Below are 7,576 nucleotides of genomic sequence, written 5' to 3'. Positions count from 1 at the left end.
TCCAGGGTCGCCCCTTCCCCTCCTGTAAGTCCCCACACGGCCGATCACCCAGCCCGTTCGGACCCGCTCACCATGGCGCCGCCTGCAGCCTGGCTCGATCGCCCCGCAGCAGCCCTGCGGGTCCGCCTCTGCCCGCTTGCCAGCCCGGTCCGGCCGCTGCGCTCCGTCGGGACGCAGGAGCCCCAGCTCGGCGGCGGGCGGAGCATTTTAGGCACCGCCCTGGATGGGGGCGGGGCCCTCGTGGCTAGGCCAATGGGAGCCCGCGCTGGGACGGCGGGGCGGGGTCACGTGCGCGCGGGGCCGGGTCGGCTAAGGCGGGGCGGGAGCTGCGCGCAGCTGGCAGAAAGGGGGACGGGGAGGGGGATGAGGGGGGGACACTTTTAGCCTCAGCGCGCGAGGATTGGGCGCCCGGGGCTGCGGGTCCCGGGCCAGGAAACCTCCCTCTGACCTTAGAGGCTGCTCGTATTCACCGGGGTTTACGGAGGGGGAAACTGAGGCTGACTGCAGATGAGTGTTGCCCGGAAGCGGGAGCGGCGGGATCCCGGGCCCGGAGCTGGAGAGAAGCAGGATCCCTTAGCTGAAAGTCCTTGCTTGGGGCGGGGAACTGGTTATTCTCTTATTTGTTAGTTCATTTATTTATTTTCATTCATTCAACATTTATGGAACACCAACCCTGTGCCTGGTACACCGGTCGCCTCGGGAACCGCTAACAAGGAGACAAACAAGATCCCGGCCACCCTCACGGAGCTCTCATTCTGCTGAGGGCTGAGGCTGCCAGGAGTTTGCCGCCCCTTGGCTTCGTATAATCATGGTTATTTAACGTAATAACCTTGATTAGGCCCCCACCAAGGGCCACGCCCTGTACTAACCACTCAACACGTTTCTCAAGGTGACTCGGAAAGGAGAACTGTCCCATTTTACAGATGAGGAACCCGAGGTCCGCAGGACACAAGTACCACAGCTCTCTTGTGATGGAGGCAGGATTTGAGGCCAGGCCTGCACCCAAGAAGGGAATCCAGTGAGAGGACACCGGGCCCTGTGGCCAGCTAGAGCCTGCAAGAAGGTGAGGTGGGTCCGTCAAGACCTCTGTGGCCCAAGTCCCCTGGGTCACTGCCTCTGGCTTGGAAGATAGGAAGGGACAGGGGAAGCCTCTCATTCTGAGAGCTGGGGGGCTTGTCAGCTGGAAACATCTCTCCCAGCCTCAAGCAGACCCTCTGGGAGAAGATGGAGGACTCAACTCACAATGCCATGGGGGCCAGGCTCTCCTTACTCCCTCCAGTGCAGCCTGGCTGGTTGGTCTCTTTCCTGCTTCAGATGCACTAAGCTGTTTCCCATCTCGGGGCCTTTGCCCGTGCTGTGTCCTCTAGCTGCAATATTCTTCCACTTCATCTTTCAGATCTCAGCTTAAATGTCCTTCCTCAGGAGGGCCCTCCCTGATCTCCACCTAAGTGATTCCTTTTGTTATTTTGTTATTGTCCGCCTGGTGCATTGTGAGATTGTACATTTTTGAGGGTGTGTGATTAAATTTGGTCCGTCTCTTCCCTAGGAGTAGGGCAGTTTCATTCATTGCCACGTCTGCAGAACAGTACCTGGCACACAGTAGGTGCTGAATATATACACTGACTGGCCAGATTATTATGACCACCTGATGTTTGTAGGCAAATTAGCCGTACACTGCATCATATGGGATATGGAAGCCGAAGGCCTGTTCGAACACCTTTGCTGTCCACAGTTACCGAGATAAAACGTCTCCAATTCGCACAGGAACACAAGGATTGGACAGTCGAGCATTGGAAAAAAGTCATGTGGTCTGATGAATCACATTTCCAGTTGCATCATGCAGATGGCAGAGTGAGAATTTGGTGGAAACAGCATGAATGCATGCACCCCACATGCATGAGTACAACCCTTCAAGCTGGTGGGGGCAGTGTTAGGGTTTGGGGCATGTTTTCCTGGCATGATTTGGGCCCTTTAATTCGTGTGGAACAATGTCTGAATAGCACAACATACCTAAGTATCGTTGCTGATCAAGTTCATCCTATCATGTTGATGGCATATCCCAATGGAGATGGCTTCTTCCAACAAGACAATGCACCATGCCATGGTGCTCGAATTGTGCAGGAGTGGTTTCAAGAACATGAGGGAGACTTTACCTTGCTTAGGTGGCCCCCACAATCACCAGATCTCAATCCAATTGAGCATTTGTGGGACGAAGTTAAAAGAGCCATCAGGCAGCTGGTTCCACAACCATCAAGTCTCACAGAACTGGACAGTGCTATTCATCAGGCATGGTGTCAGATTCCTCGCTTCACCTTTCAACATCTTGTACATCTTGTAGAGTCAATGCCAAGAAGAATCGCTGCAGTGTGGAAGGCAAAAGGTGGCCCAACGAAGTACTGATGGGGTGGTCATAATAATCTGGCCACTCAGTGTATATGTTGAATGAATGAATGAATGAATGAATGATTAGTCTGCAGAGCTCCAGGCCTGGCCCAGCTGCATCCTTGCCAAGAGGCCAGGCCCAGATGGTGAACTGGTGGTTGAGTGGGAATAGGGGACAGAGCCTGAGGGAAGCCCGGCTCCAGGCCAGCTGCCCCAGAGGCCCGAGCCAGGCGTCTCAAACAACCTCAGTCTGTCCAGCACTGCCTTCAAAGGCTTCTGTCACATCTGGGAGCCCAGAACAGAGGGAAACAGGTTCTTCCCGCAGACCCAGTTCCAGTGGCCTCTGTGGTCTCAGCCTGAAGTTGGCAAAGACCTCATAAATGGGGAGGATGTGGGAGGGGCAGGCTCAGAGCCCCAGAGCCAGGGCTGGCAAAGTGATGACAGAGGAGGCAGGGACACGTGGGGAAAAGATTCTGGGAGAAACAAATGGTAAGGTGGAATGCAACATGGCATAGAAGCTGAGAGTCAGACTTCCTGGGTCCAAATCCAGCTTTTCCTTTGGAAAAGCAGTCTAACCTCTCTGTGCCTCAGTTTCCTCATCTGAAAAATAGGGGTGACAGTAAGATTGACTTCACAGAGTGGTTGTGAGCACCTCAAGAGCTTGGTGCAGAGGCAGCGATTCCACCTACCTGGTATTTAATGTTAACAGTAGTAGCAGGGTCTGACAGGTGGGGTGAACTTGGACTTCCCCATTTGGAACTTGGGCAAGTTACTGTACTTCTCTGAGCCTCAGGCTCCTCATCTTCATTTGGGTCTCATGTAAGTCCCTTTGGGGTGCTGAGAGATGGGGGCCTGAGAGTAGCCCACCTGGGCCCAGCCATCATCTTGCCCAAATTGAGTTGCTTCAAGAATAACGATAAATAATAATAATAATAATAATAATAATGGCAGTAAACACTGTTCAAATCACTCCATGTGCATAAACTCATTTTAATCCCCACAGAAATTACCTGGGGGTCTTGTTAAAATGCAGGTTTGCTCAGTGGCTAGAGCGTCAGCCGGTGGGTTTGATTCCTGGTTAAGGGCATGTACCATGGTTGCAGGTTCCCCAGCCTCGGTAGGAGGGCACGTGGGGAGCAATCAATCAATGTGTCTTTCTCAGGTCAATGTTTCTCTGTCTCTCTCTCCCTCCCTCCCTTCCTTCCATCTCTTTCTAGAAATCAATGGAAAAAATATCCTAGGGTGATGATTAAAAAAACAAAACCATGCCGATTCTGGCTCAGTAGGTCTAGGTGTGAGATTCTGCATTTCTTATAAGCTCCCAGGTGGTGCTGATATTTGGGGAACCACACTCTGAGCAGTGAGGGGCTAAAGCCCTTGCTTAAGGCCACGTAGATGATGCGCAGTGAGCCTGGACTCAAGCTCACACGGTAGGCTTCAGAGTCCTGTGCTTAACTGCCACCCTGCTTGCCCCAGCCCCAGCCCCAGCCCCAGCTTTCTCCCCTACAAAGAAGAGACAGGAAGTAGAGCTCCCCTCCCCAAGCTCATTTCCTCTCCTGGGGCCTCTACCTCCATGCTGACATTTGGCCCATAGTACCCCCCTGCCTCCAGTGTCCCAGGGGTCCTCCCTGGCGATTGCAAAGAGGTTCTCAGATGCTCATTAGCCAGGAAGATAACTAAGGGCAAGGGATGAGCTCATCCTGGCTCCCTGGGGATTGCCATGGCTCAGCTGAGTCTGCCTTGTGCCAGTCTGGCCCTGTGCCTGCTTCCCTTTGCTGGAGAGGCTGGGACAAGAGAGGGACTTGCTAGGGAGTAGGGAGGTCTCAGCCAGCCTCATGGGAGACTCCCTCCAGCTGGGCCTTTCTGCCTCGCCACCAGCCACCAGGCTGCACAGGCTTCTGCTTCCAGGGCATCCCCCTAAGGATTCCGGACCTAAAATGAAATGAAAACTGCTTGGCCAGAGGGGAGTTTCCCAAAAGGTGAGAGGTGACCCCCTAGTGAGTTCTGCAGGGTTAGGTCAGGTGGGACAGCTAACAATGAATCAGACAACAATTCTCGTTCAAGGGGAGAAAGCCTCACTTGCTTTAACATCTCTCCACACCGGCTTCCCTCATAACCAGGAGGTTGCAAACCTCAGGCTCAACGTGTGGGCAATCCACATTCTTGAACTAGAGGTTAATAATGTGTCATTTTCTGCGTATTTATGTTTACAGTTACCTTCTATTTTGGGCTCAGGTATTGCTTTTCCATTTGTGATAATGACATACCTATCCCTTTAAAAATCCATCCATTAAGGGGGAAAAGTGAGTTAAAGCAAAGTATTAATGGAAGTAACTAGAGGTGGTACAGGGAGATGAAAGCAGTGGGGACAGTGGCAAATGGATAGCTGAAGTGAGGAACCTGCTCGAGGTGAACCAGAGGGCTGCTCACAGCCTAGGCACCCCACAGACTTCTTACTGCAGGGCCCAGCAGACCACCAGCCCGAGACAGAGACATCCCACAGGCTCTGTGTCTGCCAGAAAAGTCCATGTATGTTTTCCTGGGTTGAGTGGGGCCTAGGTTGACTCTGGTCTTTATTCCTGAGGTCTGTGGTCAGTGTCAGTGTGATGAGGAGCAGACTAAGGGAGCAGGGTTGGCAGGCCCAGCCTGAGATGCTCCCCACCCCCAGCCTGCCCTGCTTTCCATCTGTAGCACCAACACCGCCAAACACACACACACACACACAACATACACACACACAAGCACTGGAGCCTGTTAATCATACATTCATTCAGTTATTCATTCATTCAACCAATCTTTATTGAGCACCTACTATGTGCCAAGCACTGTGTTAGGGGCTGGGGAGACAACCATGAACCAGTTAGGCAAATCGTAGCCCTCATGAAGTTTACATTCTTCTAGGACAGCGGTTCTCAACCTGTGGGTCGTGACCCCTTTGGCGGTCGAACGACCCTTTCACAGGGGTCGCCTAAGACCATCCTGCATATCAGTTATTTACATTACGATTCATAACAGTAGCAACATTACAGTTATGAAGTAGCAACGAAAATAATTTTATGGTTGGGTCACAACATGAGGAACTGTATTTAAAGGGCCAGAAGGTTGAGAACCACTGTTCTAGGAGAAGACAGATGATAAACACAGAAACAAATACAATATATGGCATGTCAAACAATGTATGTGCTAGAGAGTAAAATAAGAGGTGTGAGAGCATGGCGAGGTAGAGGTGGAGGGCCTTTCTGAGAAGGTGTGTCAGGCACTGGGATGGATGCAGCCTTGTCTTGACATCAGAGAAACTCACAGACGTGGAAGCAGGCAGACAATGAGCCAGCACCAGGCAGGGATCTCTCTTATTTTTATTTTTAAGTAATTTTTTAGTGAACTTCGGGTACACAGAATGATGGATAGATTATACTCCAGATCATGGTGTATTCCTCTTTCATCCTTGTATGACCTGCTTTTATTTAAAATTTCATAGTTATTTTATTGTTGTTATTTTTAACCTGGTGATTTTTCATTGTTGTTGTTGTTTTTAATTGATTTAAGGGAGAGTGGAAGGGAGAGGGAGAAAGAGAGAGAAACATTGATTTGAGAGAGAAACATTGATCCCTTGCCTCCCATTCATGCCTCCAATGGTGATCAAACCCGAAACCTGGGTATATGCCCTGACCAGGAATCAAACCTTTTGGTGCACAGGACGATGCTCCAACCAACTGAGGCACACTGGCCAGGACACATAGTTATTTTAATCATGTAATAAACACCAGGTAGCCCATCAATTAAAACAAAAGCTAGGACCCTAACAATGGCCAACATTGAGTCCTGAGATTCCCCCCATTTCATCCCCTGCCTGGGGTCCCTGTCACTTTGAATCCTGTCTTCATCACTCCCTAATTTCCTGGACAGTTTTATTATACCTACATCCTACCTTACTAACTTTATTAAAAGGGTATACATATTAGTTTCATAGGGCTGCTGGGACAGATTACTATAAACTGGATGGTTTAAAACCATTGAAATTTATTCTCTCACTGTTCTGGAGACTAGAAGGCCAAAAGGTGTCAGCAGGACCACACTCCTTCTGAAGGTTCTGGGAAAAGATCTGTTCCCCGCCTCTCCTGATTTCTGCTGGTTGCCAGCAATCCTTGACAATCCTTGTCTTCTACATGCATCACTCCAGTCTCTGTCTCTGTCTTCACATGCATTCTCCTCCGTGTATCATTGCGTCTTTTTTCCTCCCAACATTATTGAAGAATAATTGACACATATAATTGTATATATTTTAAAAATATACAACATGGTGCTTTTATATACATACACATAATTACTCAGATCAAGATAATTGACATATCTGCCACCTCACATAGTTACCTTGTGTGTGTGTGTGTGTGTGTGTGTGTGTGTGTGTGGTGAGAATGCTTACGATCCACTGTCAGCAACTTTCAAGTATACAATAACAAATTATTATTTTATTTATTTATTTATTTATTTTTGACTTTTTTTTTATTGCTTAAAGTATTACAAAGGTTATTACATATGTGTCCTTTTTTTTCCCCCCGCCCTTGACAATCCCCTGGCCTCCCCTACCCCCCAGTGTCTTATGTCCATTGGTTATGCTTATATGCAACAAATTATTAACTATAGTCACCATGCTGTATATTAGATTCTCAGAACTTATTCTTCTTATAGTTGAAAGTTTGTACCCTTTGACCTACATCTCCTCATGTTCCCCTCACCCAGCCCCTCTACTTTATGTTTCTACAAATTCAGTTTTCTTTTCTTTTGTCTTTTCTTTGTTTCTTATTCCACATTTAAGTGATAACCACACAGTATTTGTCTTTCTCTGTCTGGTTCATTTTGCTTAACCTAATGCCCTCCATGTTTATCCATTGTTGTTGTAAGTGGCAGGATTTTCTTTTTTATGGCTGAATAAAAAAATGTGTATGTACAGGGTATCCCCAAAAATGTATAAACACTTAATAGCTGGTAGCTCAATTGATGTTTTTTTTCTTTTCATATTTAACCCATTGGAATTAATAATTATTCAAAGTGTGTATACATTTTTTGGGGACATCCTGAATATACACAATGGAATATTATATGCGTGTGTGTGTGTGTTTGTGTGTGTGTGTGTGTCTTCCATTATATCTATCTATCTATACACACACACACACAATATATATATATATATATA

General features: G+C 48.5%; 1 protein-coding gene and 1 long non-coding RNA gene across 2 annotated transcripts in view; one reads left to right on the top strand and one right to left on the bottom strand.

Annotated features, from left to right (window-relative positions):
- The window catches only part of SNN (stannin), a 10,077-nt gene extending 9,902 nt beyond the window's left edge, over positions 1 to 175 (bottom strand). Inside the window, exon 1 of the mRNA XM_006096350.3 lies at positions 72 to 175. The gene's annotated coding sequence lies outside the window, so the exon portion shown is untranslated. The remainder of the gene's footprint in view (positions 1 to 71) is intronic.
- Positions 1 to 7,576, top strand: part of LOC102443219 — a 10,955-nt gene that overhangs the window by 840 nt on the left and 2,539 nt on the right. Inside the window, exon 2 of the long non-coding RNA XR_330286.3 lies at positions 890 to 1,063. This is a non-coding gene — a long non-coding RNA (uncharacterized LOC102443219). The remainder of the gene's footprint in view (positions 1 to 889; positions 1,064 to 7,576) is intronic.

Source organism: Myotis lucifugus, unplaced genomic scaffold, assembly GCF_000147115.1.
Source record: "Myotis lucifugus unplaced genomic scaffold, Myoluc2.0 scaffold_176, whole genome shotgun sequence".
Taxonomy (NCBI): Eukaryota; Metazoa; Chordata; class Mammalia; order Chiroptera; family Vespertilionidae; genus Myotis; species Myotis lucifugus.
This window is presented reverse-complemented; position numbering and strand designations above follow the sequence as displayed.